At 39.0% G+C, this 18,832-nt stretch overlaps 1 pseudogene; it reads left to right on the plus strand.

Annotated features, from left to right (window-relative positions):
* Nucleotides 1–253: 253 nt before the first annotated feature.
* Nucleotides 254–18,061, plus strand: LOC144372874 (thyroid receptor-interacting protein 11 pseudogene; annotated as a pseudogene).
* The last annotated feature ends 771 nt before the right edge of the window (nt 18,062–18,832 follow it).

Consider the following 18,832-nt stretch of genomic DNA (forward strand, 5'->3'; position numbering starts at 1 on the left):
AGAGGCCCTGCAGGGGGTGAGTGTGCTACTGGCTGCAGGTCCCTGGTCAAAGCGCAGGACAGGCTTCTGAGTTTACAGGCAGGAAGGGATGATTGGTGGTTGGTGGAGCCCCAGGAACCCCGCGCTCTGAGGAATTCTGAGCGCTTGGGTCATAATTGACCCCGGCGACGCCGGAGGACGTTCGGGGCAGAGAAGTGGATGGTGATGGACGCGCTTCTCAGAGCTGGTCCGATGGCTCGCTGAAGTGGCCACGATGTCGGCCTGGTTTGGAGGCCTGGGCTCAGGCTTGGGCCACTTCTTGGCTCAGGTGGGGAGCAGCTTGGCTTTCCTCACCGGCCATAGCTCCACCCTCACCAGGGACATGCTTCTGGATGACTCAGGAGACCCAGAAGCAGCTTTACATCATTGTCGGAGAAAGGAAATGGAAACTACTGATTCCACACTAAGATGTGAGAATGAAAGACCGAAAAAGTATTGTACTGACCTGGAAGAAAAGCATGAAGCGCCAGAGCTACAAAGAAACCATCAGTCTGTAAGTTGCCAAGATCAACTGCAACAGAAAGAGGTAGAGGTCAGCCATCTTAAGGCAGGACAGACTGTCCTGCAAGATCAAATGTTCCAACTACGGGCAGCTGCTCAATCAGTACGCTCGGGAGCTTGTGGTGTGCCAACAACAACCGCACCGGCTCCGTTCGGTTCCCTGATCGGTAGTCATTTTTCAGCCTTTCGTGATGATGACATGGACTTTAGTGACATAATTGTAGCACAACAAGAAACAAACAGATTATCAACTGAAGTTGCAAAACAGGAATCTGAAGTTGGCCACTCGAGGCAGATTGCTGAGGCTCAGGGAACACACCATTCTGACTCAAGTGAAATCTGCAAAGTACTAAATACTAGCAAGACTCTTCAACCAAACCAAAGTCCAGACTTAGATGATCATCAGCATGAAATTTCAGTTTGGGAGCAGAGTTCTACTGTGGCAGAAAAGGGAAGAACCCTTCCTCAGCATTCAGCAGTGGAAGAAGTGCTCAGGCTTCAACGAGCCCTGGCTGATGCGGAGAAGGAAATCGTGAGGCTAAATGGTTTAAACCAGGATAACCGTCTTGCTGAAGACAATCTGAAACTTAAAATGCATGTTGAAGCTTTAGAAAAAGAGAAGTCATCATTGAGTCAAGAAAAAGAGGAACTTCAGATGTCACTGTCAAAATTGAGCTGTGACTATCCAGTCATGAAAAACAGAGCTTCAACAGACGTGAATTTGAATGTACAATTACTAGACTTAAAACTTCACTTGAAGGCAAAGGAGGAAGAACTGAATCAGACTATCAATGAGAAGAAAATGCTGATAGCCGAGTTAGAAGAACTGGATCATCAGAATCAGGAAGCTACAAAGCACATGATTTTGATACAAGATGAGCTATCCAAACAACAAAATGAAGGAGACCTTGTCATCAAGAAGTTGGAACAAGATCTAGATGACGAAAAAAAGAGAGTTCGTCAACTTGAGGATGAGCAAATGAACATATCCCAAGAGTTGCATGTGCAGAAGGAGAAGTTAACTGAGAATGCACAGAGCCTCAGTGATTTGCATTTAACTAAGCAGAAGCTTGAAGGTAAAGTAGAAGATTTAGTAGATCAGCTAAATCAGTCACAAAAAAATAGTTTAAACCTCCAGCAGGAAAACCTGGGGCTTAAGGATCACATTAGACAACTTGAAGAGGAGCTGTCTGGATTTAAGAGTAAGTATCCAACTTCTCTGAACGAAGACTCGAACAGTCACTGGAAGGATGACATGCTTAAAGAACGAGAAGCTGAAGTTAGCAACCTAAGGCAAAATCTTTCTCAAGAGGAACAGCTCAATGAAAACTTAAGGAAAGTTGCTGCTGAACTCAAGACGGAAAATGAAATGTTGATTTTAGCACGTGACGATGTAAGGCGTAAGTTGGAAGAATCTATTGCTGCTTACAATCAAATCTCTCAAGAAAGAGACACTATCACGGAGACTCTCCAAAGAGACAAAGAAGAGACTGAAGCCAAACTGCACCAGGCAGAAAAAAGACTGTTGGAAGAAGCAAATAATCACAGGCAGACTATTGAGGAACTCTCCAATGCACACAATTTGAAGACCTCTGCCTTAAAGCTGAAACACGAATGTGCACTTCAACTCAATCAAGAGAAGGACTTTGAAATTGCAGGACTCAAAAAGAATATTGAGCAAATGACTGCTGATGAAAAAGAAACTGAGGAAATTTTGGCATCTTACATAGAAGAAGAGGAGCGATTGACACAAGCCATAAATGAGAAAGAAGTTTTTATTGAAAAACTCGAAGAAAAAAGTTCACAACTACAAAAGGATTTAGATAAGTGTTCTCAGGCCTTAAGAGAAAATGAAACTTTAAGGCAATCCGTTGAAAGAAAGGACAGAAGTCTTACCTACGTGAAAGCAGAAAACAACTATCTGCGAGTAGAACTGGAAATACTTAGGGAACAGCACAATCAAGCTGTACCAGTGGCTGAGCCTGAAACTCTTGATGCTATCACAGAGCTAGAATTGGAGGTATCTCAACTGAATATAGTCAAAAATCATCTGGAAGATGAAATTCAAGACCATCTGAATATAATTGAAAATCAAAACCAGCGTAAAATGCAACTACTTCAGTCTTTACGGGAGCAGGAGGAGGAAATGGATGAATTTAAGTACAAATATGAGCAGATGAATGCTGCGCATAGCCAGTTAATTTTAGAAAGAGAGGAGGAAATTAAGAACTTGCAGAAAACTATTGAAGAACTAAAAGCCCAGTTGCCTGGAGAGAGAGGAGATGCTCAAACATTGAATTCTGATATTTTTCAAGAGACCAAAGTAAAAATCCTAAGAGAAAACGAGGTTCAACACTTACGGGACCAAGAAGTACAGTGTGCCCTGTCATCAAGTAACCTGAAAAGGGTTCTAGAGCACTTCCAAGAAGAAGAGAAAGCTCTGCATTCTGCCGAATTAGCCAAAGAAAAACAGTCAATAGCTGAATGGAAGCACAAGGCCGAAAAGCTAGAAGGAGAAGTATCATCGCTGCGGGAACGTTTGGATCAAGCGAATGCTCTGTTGGATTCTGCTTCCAGACCGAGAGAAGACTTAGATCTCGAGGAAGAACAGATGGAAGAACTGAAAAAACAAAAGGAGCCCCGAAAAGAAATGTTGGACCACGCACAACAGAAATTGTCCACTTTGGGCAACAGCGCAGAAGGAAAAGTGGACAAAGTCCTCATGCAAAACCTTTTTATCGCTCTTCTCCAGACACCAAAAGGCAAACGTCCTGAAGCATTGCAGTTGATGGGGAGCATCCTGGACATTCCAAAGGACGAAATGCAGCACTTGCTGAATAAAGATTCTTATGGTGGTGTCGGTAAGTGGATGAGGAGTTGGCTTGGAGGGGCTTCAAAAAGTGTCCCCGACATACCTCTGAAACCAAATCAACAACCTGTGCTTCAGAGTTCTTTCCCAGAACTCTTTACCAGGAAATGTTAAAGATGGAGCCAAATTAAGAGCTGGCAGAAGCACCAACGGGAATCCACTCTTGGTTCCACGTTCTGCAGCTGTGCCTCTTAGTAACCTAGCTGGAGTTGGACTTGGTGGACCAGGGCATCCTCTTTTTAAACCCACCTTTACACCGTTGCCAGTGTCCCCGGACAATAGGGCCAGAGCTGTACTCCAGGATCTTCTAAATATTTAGCATTATTCTAAAGAAGCCATAACCCTTTTTTTTTTTTATGTTTTACAGCATGGCCTTTTGAAAAAGTACTCATGTGTTTGTAGACAAAAAGAGAAAGCAAAACAGCTGGTATATGTAAGTGGATAGCTACTGGGTATTTTATTTTATTTCTTTAGTTGTTGTTGTTGTTGTGATTTTTTGCTATAGTACTTTTAAAAAAAAAATTTGTTTTGTTTTTTGTAGCACTTTTTGTTTATAGAATTTTGTTCCAATGTAGCAGATAATCATCACCAGTTATCAATTCTGATGTACTTTAGCGAGCAACTGTACAGAGCAGCCTTCTTGAACCACTAGTTCCAACCTCACTTAATGGCATTAAGATAAAAACGATACATGTAATTACAGGAAACAAGAAAAACCCAACCCATAAGAAGGATGTCTCCGATTTAGAGTACATGAAAACCAAATATAGTGTTGCAAAACGTTGAGAATATTTAGTTTATCCAAGATAACATTGTACAACTACCAAGCGAAAATTCCAATGGGGAGGACCTAAACAGGAAGCTTAGTGGATAAATTCTAAGATGCCTTGAATCCAAATTCTATGACCCCTATCCATTTTGCTGATTTCCATTTCTCTACGAAAGTCACTCCACATTAATTCAGTTTTCCAGATGATAAACATGTCCAGAAGGAAGAGTATTTCTATGAGTCAACCCCAAAGTGGGATCACGTGATCCATTGCCAACGGAAAAGTTAATTAGTAGGAATGTATCATTAAATATCTGGACTGCTTATCTACATACTATTGGGGGCTCTACAATAATTCTTATAAACACATTCTATAAAACATTGGATCAAAACAAGTTGGGGAGAGAAATAAGCTAACAACAGTTTTTGAAAGATGAAAAGCTTTAAAATAGGAGTAGTTACAACCTTTTGATAAATTAAGGTAAAAGATGAATCAAAAGTTTCTAGCTTAAGTAGGTGAAATCAGAGAAGAGAAAAAGCAGATTGCATAGCACATACTTCTCCGACACCTGTAGTTTCTAAAACCATTCAGAACCTTTTTATTAAAATTAATTTAAACAAAATTTAATATATTTTGAAATACAAATTATACTATCATTTAATATAAATTAATCTAATTTAAATTAATCTTATTAGTAGTATTATTTAAATTTCTTTTATTAATACTATGGTTTGATCTAAATTTATTTTATTAATTGATATTGTTTATATTAAATTATAAATAAATATTAAATTTATTTATAATTTAATATAAATTCCATTTATATTAAATTATAGTATGATTTATATTTAAAAATTCATTAAATTTTATTTAAATTAATACAATTTAACAAAGTAAATTTAACATAATATAGATTGAATTATTTAATATCGACTATATAACTTAATATAAACGTCAATATTAAGTTAATTTTAATAAAAATGCTCTTAGGTGTTTTGGAAATTACAGGTGGCAGTGAAGTATTAGCAACATTATCTTCTTTTTTCTCCTCTTTGATTTTACCTAACTTAAGCTAGAACCTTTTGGTTTATCTTTTGTTTTACTTTACAAAAATAAAAAAAAAAAAAAAAAGGAAGAAAAACACCTAGTAGCTACACACATATCAGCTTTTCCTTTCTTATTTCTAAATTTCACCTTAACATTTACATTATTTGACCAAAATTAAGATGCCACCAGTTGTTAGGCATGAACAAAATCACTGAAACAACAACTGGAGGACGCATCCCAAAGTCACATTGGCCAAGTATTCAAAACATATAAATGTCTGAGAACTGATGAGCTCTGATAGTAAAGTTTCCAACCTATGAAAAGTTTCCAAATGCTATGGAAAATGAGGACATTTCTCTTTTTGTGTTTTTAAGCTGAGAACCTAAGGTATGTTATCAGAAATTGTATGGAACTCAAGTCTTTAAATTTCTTATTTTTCCTGTACTGTAGACAAAGAGACTCACAATTCCTTGAGCTCTACTAGCATTTTAGTGACAGGAAAAAATTCAATGATGCATAGTTCTTTATCTGCATTCAATGTCTATCAATCTTACATACTTTGGGAAGGGTCACAAGCCACAGCCCTTATGCCTCTTGCTCTATTTCAAAGCTTCCAGCGTCAGTTGCAACAATTCTAGGAAACACTGGGAATACTCTATGGTACAAAATGCACAATTACTTTTATTTGAAAGCATCTCTAAGACATGAGTCATTACGTGACTTTCTTGTTCTAAGTAAATTTACTGAATTATTATTAAGTGATAACATAGTAAGCCAAAATGAAAAATGAAAGCATATGCTTCAAATCAGAGCAAGGAAGAAATAAGAAGGTATGATGTGTGGTAAAAATACACGAACATGCAAATATTATCCAGCCTTCTTACGTCAAATTTCCTCTTTTTTATTTATTCATTTTTTGGAGGTTCCATTCTTGCATGATATGCATGGAACAACTTTTGGGGGGATACAATCAGAAATGCAGCACTAAAATCTGCCTTCCTGTCACATCACACGGCTTACTCCCGAGAAGAATATCAAACTATATATTTGGCTTCCACTTGCCAAATTACTTGGAATCTGATTCCAGTAGACTTCACATGGTTGGGAAAAGCAGAGTTCAGATTTGTCATGAGAGATTTTTATATATTCTGCTCACTCCATTGTGTCTAGGTGAGCCTTTGGGTTTCAATGCCTGGAAACACACTTCTTATATTTCAGAATTGAAGAGCTCTTGGAAACGGCGACCTCACTGCATTCTTGAGAAAAATATGTTATACAGGTACTCAGAAAATCACAAAGATTAATACAGATTCAAGATTTTTTTTTTTTTTAAGACAAGGGGTTTAATGGAGAAAACAGCAAGATAGCCTTAGAAATTTCATACTCCCTGCATTCTTAGGAAAAGCTTCTATATTGTAAAGAATAACACCAAACAGAAAAGTTCCTAAGAAAATATTGTGCTTTCAGTTTCCTTGTCTCATAAATTTTATTAAAGTTTCATTAAAGACCCTGTATTTGCTAGCCTTTTTATTAAATACTTTTTTGAGATATTCTATTAATGTCTATGACTGGATTTTATTTGGTCTCACATTAATGTCGCTCCCTGTGACAAAGGGTACATGGGAGGCAGGCAGGATCAGCCTGTCCTCTCCGAGGCACCAGCTGTCCCAACCAGGCTCTGACAGAGGTAGTGAAGGTCGCTAGCGTCTCCTGGACTGAGCGAGAGGGTAAGTATCTGAGTAATATTAATTGTGTATAAATGCCACATTTTTTATGCATTCATCTACTAAGTTGTTTCCACAATTTAGCTAATGTGAATTTTGCTGCTATAAACATTGATGTGGCTGTGTCCCTGTAGTTTGCAGTTGTTAAGTCCTTTGGGTATAGACCAAAAAGAGGGATAGCTAGGTCAAATGGTGGTTCTACTCCCAAATTTCCAGGGAATCTCCAAACTGCTTTCCATATTGGCTGCACCAATCTACAGTCCCACCGACAGTGTAGGAGTGTACATGTTTCCTGAAATCCTCACCAACACTTATTGTTGTTGTCTTCATAATAGCTGCCATTTTCAAAAATCGCTGACATTCTAACTGGAGGGAGGTGCAATTAAACCCCTATCTCTCACCATGCACAAAACTCCACTCAAATGATTCAAGGACCTAGGAATAAAACCAGAGACCTTGCATGTAACAGAAGAAAAAGTAGGCCCTAATTCCAATCATATGGGATTAGTCCCAAAATTCCTTAATGAGACTCCTATAGCACAAGAATTAAAATCCAGTATCAATAAATGAGATAGATGCAAACTAAAAAAGTTTCTTCTCCACAAAACAAACAATCTGGGAGGTGAATAGAGATCCTACATCTTGGGAGAAAACTTTTGCCCCATCACACATCAGATAGAGCACTAATCTCTAGGGTATAGAAAGAACTCACAAATCTAAATACACACACACACACACACAAATAAATAAATAAATAAATAAATAAATAAAATGACCCATTCAATAAATGGGCCACGGACCTGAACAGACACTTCTCCCAAGATGATATAAAATTAATCAACAAATAGATGCAAATATGCTCATCATCACTAGCACTTAGAGAAGTGAAAATCAAAACTACACTAAGATTTGAAGTTCAATCTTAAAGGCTGAAAATGAGCATGTTTCACCTCTCTTTCTCCTTCTACCACCAAATCCTCATAGAAATTAGAAGAGGACATTTGAAATGCTCAGTGATCCAAAATAAGAATGAGAATTTCAAGGACTGAACACAAAAATAGATTATGAAAGAGTAGATCAAGTTGAAAAGACAAAAGCAAATATAGAACGTGCAAGAAAACAGTTCACTTCCAGAAGCTGAGAGGTAACAGGCTGCTTCATGCTTTCAGTATTACATACCAGGGATCACAGAGCACAGGACAACAATAAGATAGTTATCTGGGGTACCACACCGTGGGGTATATAGAGCAAAAACATGGGAAACCCTGCAGATTAAAAGGCATAAACTGAACATCCCTCTCTCAGAACCCAAACAAGGAACCACCAACAAGCAGGGAGGGGATAGAGAAGAGCTGTGTAATGCACTTAAGAAGCCTGACTGAGTAGCTATACCAAGAAGTTGTACCATGCACACAAAACTACATACCATGTTCAAACACACAGGCTACAACCACCAAAATTTACCATGCCCTAGACCACAATGAAAACGCCAGCCAATTCCGTAAAGGTGTTATCACACACGCTGCAATTCCTTGTGCATCTAAAATTAGAAGAATTTTGACTCCTCAAAATAAATAAATAAATAAATAAAATTCCATATACAATGAAATTAGGGCCATAGAAACCATTCCAAATAATTGTTAGATTAAAGCAAAAATCAAGATGGGATTAAATTAAAATACTATAATAGTCATCTGGTGAGTATGACAGAAGCAACAGGGATTTAGATATATGTATTTGAAAAGAGATTGAAATCAAACGGCATATGCTTTTAACATAAAAACATAATACCTGGATACTGGATAAAATAATGTCAATGTTAAGGCAAAATTTAGAAAAAACAAAGGAAAAGCTGATGTGTGTAGCTACTGGGTGTTTTGTCTTCCCATTTTTATCTTGGTAAATTAAGATAAAAGATAAACAAAAGTTTCTAGCTTAAGTTAGGCAAAATGAGACAACAGACAAAAGTAGAATATATAGCTAATATTTCTCTGATACCTGTAGTTTCTAAAACCACTAAGAGGATTTTTATTAAAATTAATTTTATTAATATTTTTATTATATACTTAATATTAAATGACTTAATCTATATTAAATGTTATTTAAATTCACTTTGTTAAATTGTATTAATTTAAATGAAGTTTAATGAATTTTTAGTATACTGATTTTAAGTCCTTTAGTTATAAACCAATGAGTGGGATAGCTGGGTCAAAGGATGCTTCCGATCCCAGTTTTCCGAGGAATTTTCATACTGCTTTTCAGACTGGCTGCATCAATTTGCAGTGCCACCAGCAATGTATACGTGTACCTTTTCCCCCCACATCCTCGCCAACATTTATTATTGCTGATATTCTTGATGATTGCCATTCTGATTGAAGTGAGATGAAATCTTAGAGTAGTTTTGATTTGCATTTCTCTCATTACTAGTGAAGTTGAACATTTTTTTCATGTATTTATTGATTGTATTGCTTCTTCTGTGAAGTGTCTGTTCAATACCTTGCCCTTTACATTAAAAAATATATATATTGTGTATTGCTGGCAAAAATAGAGTATCATTGAATAGTTCCAAAGTTTAGAGACTTCTAAAAAAGTGGCTTTTATAGACTTTCATGAGTTGAAAACTAGTTGTATTTCTAATAGGGTAGAGCTCAGTAATCACTATGTTGCCATCAAGAAAGCCCTGCAGATGTTTGCCCACTGGAATGAAAAAAAAAAAAAAAAAAAAACCAGAATTGAGAACATCATCCAGGCAAATCAGTAGGCAACTGATTCTAGTTCGAGGTAGACAATTAATCTGTTGAAGAATCTACTTTCACAGTTTGTATATAACATTTATGGACTATTTTAAATTCTATTTTAAAAATATTTATTATTTAGCCTTTAGTGGACACAACATCTTTATTTTATTTATTTTTTTAGGTAGTGCTGAGGATCAAACCCCATGCCTCACGCATGCTAGGTGAAGGAGCTACTACTTGAGCCACATCCCCAACACTCTCTTAAATTCTTATTTTCACCTTGCTTCCTTATGATAATGAGAATTCAAATTTATGGGTAATATATCATTCACTGAACAACTTGTCAGTCCAAATCAATCCTTCTACTACTGTATTGTCACTGGAGTGTTATGTTAATCTTCCTACAAACGTGTGCGGAACATTTCATTGATCATGCCAATTCTTAAAAATACAAATGTGCCGAGCCCTAATATCCAGAGTATACAAACAACTCAAAAATTAAACATTAAGAAAACAAACAACCCAATCAACAAATGGGCCAAGGACCTGAACAGACACTTCTCAGAGAAGGATATACAATTAATCAAAAAATACACGGAAAAAATGCCCACCCTCTCTAGCAATCAGAGAAATGCAAATTAAAACCACTCTAAGACACCAAATCAGTCCAGTAAGAATGGCAGCCATTAGGAAGTCAAACAACAACAAGTGCTGGCAAGGATGTGGGGGAAAAGGTACACTTGTACATTGCTGGTGCGACTGCAAATTGGTGCAGCCAATTTGGAAAGCATTATGGAGATTCCTGGGAAAGCTGGGAATGGAACCACCATTCGACCCAGCTATTCCCCTTCTCGGACTATTCCCAAAGACCTAAAAAGAGCATACTATAGGGATACAGCTACATCAAGGCTCATAGCAGCACAATTCACAATAGCTAGAATGTGGAACCAACCTAGATGCCAGTCAACAGATGAATGGATTAAAAAAATGTGGCATTTGTACACGGTGGAATATTACTCAGCACTAAAAAATGACAAAACCACGGCATTTGCAGGGAAATGGATGGCATTAGAGGAGATTGTGCTAAGTGAAGTTAGCCAATCCCTAGAAAAGAAATGCTGAATGTCTTCTTTCATATAAGGAGGGGGACTCAAAACAGAGCAGGCTGGAAGAGCATGAAAAGAAGATTACCAATTGGAAGGGACAAGAGGTGGGAGGGAATGGGAGAGAGAAGGGGAATTTCATGGAAATGGAAGGATACCCTCATTGTTATACAAAATTACATATAAGACGATGTGAGGGGAAAGGGGAAAAAAGGAGAGAAATGAATTACAGTAGCTGGGGTAGAGAGAGATTATGGGAGGGGAGGGGACAGAAGGGGGGATAGGGAGGGAATAGAAAAGGCAGCAGAATATAACAGACACTAGTATGGCAGTATGTATCAACTTGGACGTATAACCAATGTGATCCTGCAAACTGTACACGTGGTAAAAGTAAGAATTCATACCCCACTTGAATCAAATGTATGAAATATGATATGTCAAGATCATTGTAATGTTTTGAGCAACCAATAAAAATTTAAAAAAAGAGACAAGAAGAGACGAGGCCCATATTGAAGAGATTTAAAAATTCTACTGAAATCTATAAGAAAATGTTTGAATGAATTATGAGGTATTAAAAGAAGTACAAACTTAATGTCTTGCATAGAATTTATCACCCTATGTTTATAGACTCAAAAAGCTTTCATTATTTTAACCTTCAACGGTGTTTTAACAAAGCCACATTATTAAGGGCTCTCTACTTCTGGCTTATTCTTTCTTACTCAGTCTTTTGCCCCATATGAGATCCTCACCACCACAGTCGTCAATGGCTGACCTCGCATTATAATTCAAGGATCACTCTATGGAACATCTTCTCCACTGATTGACTGTATGCAATTGCACTTCACAGCAGGAAATGTATATAACACAGCTTTATGTTGTTCACAATATCTATCACAATACCTTGTGCTTTTGGGGCACTGAATATATGTATAAGGATACCCTTATGATTATTGGATGCTTTTTGTCACATGTGCTCGCGAATGAGCCGGGGTTTTCCCTCCATATCCCCCATAGCTTCCAGGAACATTCCAAACATATTTAGAAGAAGAGAAATGCTTTCATTTGGATGGTCAGTTTCGAATACAGTAGGTAGGTTTCTCTCTCAGATAGAAATATAAAATGACAAACAGCTGTGGTCAGAGTGAACCATGCCAGAAGACTGAATCTGAGTGATCAGAAATGCCTTTCAGCAGGAGGAGCAACCACCACTGGAACCAGATTCAAGCCAAATGTGATAGGTCTTACACTGAAAAAGGATCATTATTTGTGATTGAAAACAATAAACAAACACAGAACACCTAAAGGGAAGGAGGCACCCTGCTATAATTTGGATCTGGAATGTTGCCCAAAGGTCATGTGTTGAAAGCTTGGACCCCAATCTACCAGCATTCAGAACGGACTCTACAGAAAGGTGAATCGAATCCTGAGCTCTAACCTCATCTGTGGATCAATCCACTGATGGGTTCATGATTGGACAGGACTATTGGGAGTTGGTCAAAACTGTGGGGGCGGTAGGGCCTAGTTGGAGGGTAGGCCATTGGAGTTGATTCCCTGGACGGGTACATCATATTCCTCAGTCCTCTCTTCCCCTCACCATTTCCCTGATCTCCATGAGTTGAGAAGCTCTGTTTTGAAGCCAGGCTCTCTGCCATGGTAATCTGCCTCACTTCAGGCCACAGCAATGGAGCCTGAAATTGAACCAAAATAAATATTTACTCATTTAATTTTCTCAGGTATGTTGTCAAAGTGATGAAAAAGTCTTCTCACACACACAACACACACACACACACACACACACACACACACACACAGGAGGAATGGTCTAAAGGGAGAAAAGGACACTTGGTATTGTTGACGCCTTCTTCAACAGTAGACACAGCTGGGGTACAGCGTGGATTCTCACTTCAGCAGATGCTAAAAGGGGCTTAAATTTTTATATTAGTCTTTTATGAGGAGAGACTGACTAACACAGGCCTGACTTCTCTCTCAGATTTGGAGATGAATAAGAAGGACCAAGAAGATTTCCTTTTCTAGCCCAGGACACAAATGCAGTCACTAGTTTCTGATAGCAATCGGAGTAATTATGTCTACTTGCTCCGCTATCTCGAAGGCAAGAGACATTATGAGGTGATTCATATAATCCTTAGGATCTACTTAACCATTAATTTTCCAAAAATTCTTCCTTTTTTTAAATTTTATTTCTGCCACCTTGAGGTTTTGTTTCCTGAACAGACATAGAGAAAGAACAGCTCAAGGAAAAGAGTCTCCTGAAAATGGGCTCTGGGAAGAGAGTAATGGGAGCAAACCCAAACCCCTTCTAAAGGGTAATAAGGAAAATGATCCTAAACAAAACAAAAAGCAAATATGAACAAAGTGGCAGCAGGCTCTGTTTGTTGGCCACTTTCTCTGCACCAGCCATCAGGTGAGAACTACACACTATGTTGTCATTTACTGTTCAACTCATGCTTGTGAGAGAGGTCTTATAAATGCGTTCTGTCAGTTTAGCTCCAAAATTGCTCTGGTCCCAATGGGTATGTCTGTTACAGCCCACGTGCTTCATCTCTTTGCTTTGTCCCCAACTCTACAAAACTGCCTCCTCATTAACTTGTTGGAATTTAAACACCTTGAAAAGCAGGGCCTTATCTTAACTCCTTCTGATCCTTAGAGGTATGGGAATTACATTTAGGATTGTTACTCCATAGTAGAAAATTTCTCAACTTTTTATTTCACTCTGTACTCTTGAAACCTGGATTATATTTGGCACTGATAAACAACAATAGGTTAAGTGAACATCAACCCATTGGCTCTAAAACAAATTTTCTTAAGTGAAATTTAAGCGGAATTTTTGAGCACTTAAATAAACTTCAATCAGAATTAACAAGGACCAAATAATGTTCAAATGAACTCGAAAATGTATAGATTAACAGCAAAAATTTACTTTTGGAAAGGGTAAAGGTGGTTCTTTAGTGAAATCTAATCCATATTATAATTTGAATTCTGAGACTGATTAAGACTTTGTGATGGTTAATTTTATATGTTAACTCGCCTGGGCTACGATGCCCAGATACTTGGCCAACTTTTATTCTGGGTGTGTCTGTGCTGGTGTTATGGGGTGAGATTTACTTTTGAATCGGGGACTTTTAGTTAAATAGATTCCATTCTCTAATGTGGAGCCAGACCTCACCTCGTCAACTGAATGCAACTGAATGGGACAAAAAGCCCACCTCTCCCAGACAAGAGGGAACTGTCCAGTGAACTACCTTTGGATTTCACCTACAACATTGATTCTTCCTGGCTCCACAGCACACTGCCTTGGGACTCAAACTAGGACACTTTCCTGGATCTCTAGCTCCTCCCAGCCAACCCTGCCCAATCCCGTGAGCCAATAGCTGACAGGCAAGTGCAGGGAAGAAGCAGAGGCCCTGCAGGGGGTGAGTGTGCTACTGGCTGCAGGTCCCTGGTCAAAGCGCAGGACAGGCTTCTGAGTTTACAGGCAGGAAGGGATGATTGGTGGTTGGTGGAGCCCCAGGAACCCCGCGCTCTGAGGAATTCTGAGCGCTTGGGTCATAATTGACCCCGGCGACGCCGGAGGACGTTCGGGGCAGAGAAGTGGATGGTGATGGACGCGCTTCTCAGAGCTGGTCCGATGGCTCGCTGAAGTGGCCACGATGTCGGCCTGGTTTGGAGGCCTGGGCTCAGGCTTGGGCCACTTCTTGGCTCAGGTGGGGAGCAGCTTGGCTTTCCTCACCGGCCATAGCTCCACCCTCACCAGGGACATGCTTCTGGATGACTCAGGAGACCCAGAAGCAGCTTTACATCATTGTCGGAGAAAGGAAATGGAAACTACTGATTCCACACTAAGATGTGAGAATGAAAGACCGAAAAAGTATTGTACTGACCTGGAAGAAAAGCATGAAGCGCCAGAGCTACAAAGAAACCATCAGTCTGTAAGTTGCCAAGATCAACTGCAACAGAAAGAGGTAGAGGTCAGCCATCTTAAGGCAGGACAGACTGTCCTGCAAGATCAAATGTTCCAACTACGGGCAGCTGCTCAATCAGTACGCTCGGGAGCTTGTGGTGTGCCAACAACAACCGCACCGGCTCCGTTCGGTTCCCTGATCGGTAGTCATTTTTCAGCCTTTCGTGATGATGACATGGACTTTAGTGACATAATTGTAGCACAACAAGAAACAAACAGATTATCAACTGAAGTTGCAAAACAGGAATCTGAAGTTGGCCACTCGAGGCAGATTGCTGAGGCTCAGGGAACACACCATTCTGACTCAAGTGAAATCTGCAAAGTACTAAATACTAGCAAGACTCTTCAACCAAACCAAAGTCCAGACTTAGATGATCATCAGCATGAAATTTCAGTTTGGGAGCAGAGTTCTACTGTGGCAGAAAAGGGAAGAACCCTTCCTCAGCATTCAGCAGTGGAAGAAGTGCTCAGGCTTCAACGAGCCCTGGCTGATGCGGAGAAGGAAATCGTGAGGCTAAATGGTTTAAACCAGGATAACCGTCTTGCTGAAGACAATCTGAAACTTAAAATGCATGTTGAAGCTTTAGAAAAAGAGAAGTCATCATTGAGTCAAGAAAAAGAGGAACTTCAGATGTCACTGTCAAAATTGAGCTGTGACTATCCAGTCATGAAAAACAGAGCTTCAACAGACGTGAATTTGAATGTACAATTACTAGACTTAAAACTTCACTTGAAGGCAAAGGAGGAAGAACTGAATCAGACTATCAATGAGAAGAAAATGCTGATAGCCGAGTTAGAAGAACTGGATCATCAGAATCAGGAAGCTACAAAGCACATGATTTTGATACAAGATGAGCTATCCAAACAACAAAATGAAGGAGACCTTGTCATCAAGAAGTTGGAACAAGATCTAGATGACGAAAAAAAGAGAGTTCGTCAACTTGAGGATGAGCAAATGAACATATCCCAAGAGTTGCATGTGCAGAAGGAGAAGTTAACTGAGAATGCACAGAGCCTCAGTGATTTGCATTTAACTAAGCAGAAGCTTGAAGGTAAAGTAGAAGATTTAGTAGATCAGCTAAATCAGTCACAAAAAAATAGTTTAAACCTCCAGCAGGAAAACCTGGGGCTTAAGGATCACATTAGACAACTTGAAGAGGAGCTGTCTGGATTTAAGAGTAAGTATCCAACTTCTCTGAACGAAGACTCGAACAGTCACTGGAAGGATGACATGCTTAAAGAACGAGAAGCTGAAGTTAGCAACCTAAGGCAAAATCTTTCTCAAGAGGAACAGCTCAATGAAAACTTAAGGAAAGTTGCTGCTGAACTCAAGACGGAAAATGAAATGTTGATTTTAGCACGTGACGATGTAAGGCGTAAGTTGGAAGAATCTATTGCTGCTTACAATCAAATCTCTCAAGAAAGAGACACTATCACGGAGACTCTCCAAAGAGACAAAGAAGAGACTGAAGCCAAACTGCACCAGGCAGAAAAAAGACTGTTGGAAGAAGCAAATAATCACAGGCAGACTATTGAGGAACTCTCCAATGCACACAATTTGAAGACCTCTGCCTTAAAGCTGAAACACGAATGTGCACTTCAACTCAATCAAGAGAAGGACTTTGAAATTGCAGGACTCAAAAAGAATATTGAGCAAATGACTGCTGATGAAAAAGAAACTGAGGAAATTTTGGCATCTTACATAGAAGAAGAGGAGCGATTGACACAAGCCATAAATGAGAAAGAAGTTTTTATTGAAAAACTCGAAGAAAAAAGTTCACAACTACAAAAGGATTTAGATAAGTGTTCTCAGGCCTTAAGAGAAAATGAAACTTTAAGGCAATCCGTTGAAAGAAAGGACAGAAGTCTTACCTACGTGAAAGCAGAAAACAACTATCTGCGAGTAGAACTGGAAATACTTAGGGAACAGCACAATCAAGCTGTACCAGTGGCTGAGCCTGAAACTCTTGATGCTATCACAGAGCTAGAATTGGAGGTATCTCAACTGAATATAGTCAAAAATCATCTGGAAGATGAAATTCAAGACCATCTGAATATAATTGAAAATCAAAACCAGCGTAAAATGCAACTACTTCAGTCTTTACGGGAGCAGGAGGAGGAAATGGATGAATTTAAGTACAAATATGAGCAGATGAATGCTGCGCATAGCCAGTTAATTTTAGAAAGAGAGGAGGAAATTAAGAACTTGCAGAAAACTATTGAAGAACTAAAAGCCCAGTTGCCTGGAGAGAGAGGAGATGCTCAAACATTGAATTCTGATATTTTTCAAGAGACCAAAGTAAAAATCCTAAGAGAAAACGAGGTTCAACACTTACGGGACCAAGAAGTACAGTGTGCCCTGTCATCAAGTAACCTGAAAAGGGTTCTAGAGCACTTCCAAGAAGAAGAGAAAGCTCTGCATTCTGCCGAATTAGCCAAAGAAAAACAGTCAATAGCTGAATGGAAGCACAAGGCCGAAAAGCTAGAAGGAGAAGTATCATCGCTGCGGGAACGTTTGGATCAAGCGAATGCTCTGTTGGATTCTGCTTCCAGACCGAGAGAAGACTTAGATCTCGAGGAAGAACAGATGGAAGAACTGAAAAAACAAAAGGAGCCCCGAAAAGAAATGTTGGACCACGCACAACAGAAATTGTCCACTTTGGGCAACAGCGCAGAAGGAAAAGTGGACAAAGTCCTCATGCAAAACCTTTTTATCGCTCTTCTCCAGACACCAAAAGGCAAACGTCCTGAAGCATTGCAGTTGATGGGGAGCATCCTGGACATTCCAAAGGACGAAATGCAGCACTTGCTGAATAAAGATTCTTATGGTGGTGTCGGTAAGTGGATGAGGAGTTGGCTTGGAGGGGCTTCAAAAAGTGTCCCCGACATACCTCTGAAACCAAATCAACAACCTGTGCTTCAGAGTTCTTTCCCAGAACTCTTTACCAGGAAATGTTAAAGATGGAGCCAAATTAAGAGCTGGCAGAAGCACCAACGGGAATCCACTCTTGGTTCCACGTTCTGCAGCTGTGCCTCTTAGTAACCTAGCTGGAGTTGGACTTGGTGGACCAGGGCATCCTCTTTTTAAACCCACCTTTACACCGTTGCCAGTGTCCCCGGACAATAGGGCCAGAGCTGTACTCCAGGATCTTCTAAATATTTAGCATTATTCTAAAGAAGCCATAACCCTTTTTTTTTTTATGTTTTACAGCATGGCCTTTTGAAAAAGTACTCATGTGTTTGTAGACAAAAAGAGAAAGCAAAACAGCTGGTATATGTAAGTGGATAGCTACTGGGTATTTTATTTTATTTCTTTAGTTGTTGTTGTTGTTGTGATTTTTTGCTATAGTACTTTTAAAAAAAAAAATTTGTTTTGTTTTTTGTAGCACTTTTTGTTTATAGAATTTTGTTCCAATGTAGCAGATAATCATCACCAGTTATCAATTCTGATGTACTTTAGCGAGCAACTGTACAGAGCAGCCTTCTTGAACCACTAGTTCCAACCTCACTTAATGGCATTAAGATAAAAACGATACATGTAATTACAGGAAACAAGAAAAACCCAACCCATAAGAAGGATGTCTCCGATTTAGAGTACATGAAAACCAAATATAGTGTTGCAAAACGTTGAGAATATTTAGTTTATCCAAGATAACATTGTACAACTACCAAGCGAAAATTCCAATGGGGAGGACCTAAACAGGAAGCTTAGTGGATAAATTCTAAGATGCCTTGAATCCAAATTCTATGACCCCTATCCATTTTGCTGATTTCCATTTCTCTACGAAAGTCACTCCACATTAATTCAGTTTTCCAGATGATAAACATGTCCAGAAGGAAGAGTATTTCTATGAGTCAACCCCAAAGTGGGATCACGTGATCCATTGCCAACGGAAAAGTTAATTAGTAGGAATGTATCATTAAATATCTGGACTGCTTATCTACATACTATTGGGGGCTCTACAATAATTCTTATAAACACATTCTATAAAACATTGGATCAAAACAAGTTGGGGAGAGAAATAAGCTAACAACAGTTTTTGAAAGATGAAAAGCTTTAAA

This window comes from Ictidomys tridecemlineatus, unplaced genomic scaffold (genome assembly GCF_052094955.1).
Source record: "Ictidomys tridecemlineatus isolate mIctTri1 unplaced genomic scaffold, mIctTri1.hap1 Scaffold_1817, whole genome shotgun sequence".
NCBI lineage: Eukaryota > Metazoa > Chordata > Mammalia > Rodentia > Sciuridae > Ictidomys > Ictidomys tridecemlineatus.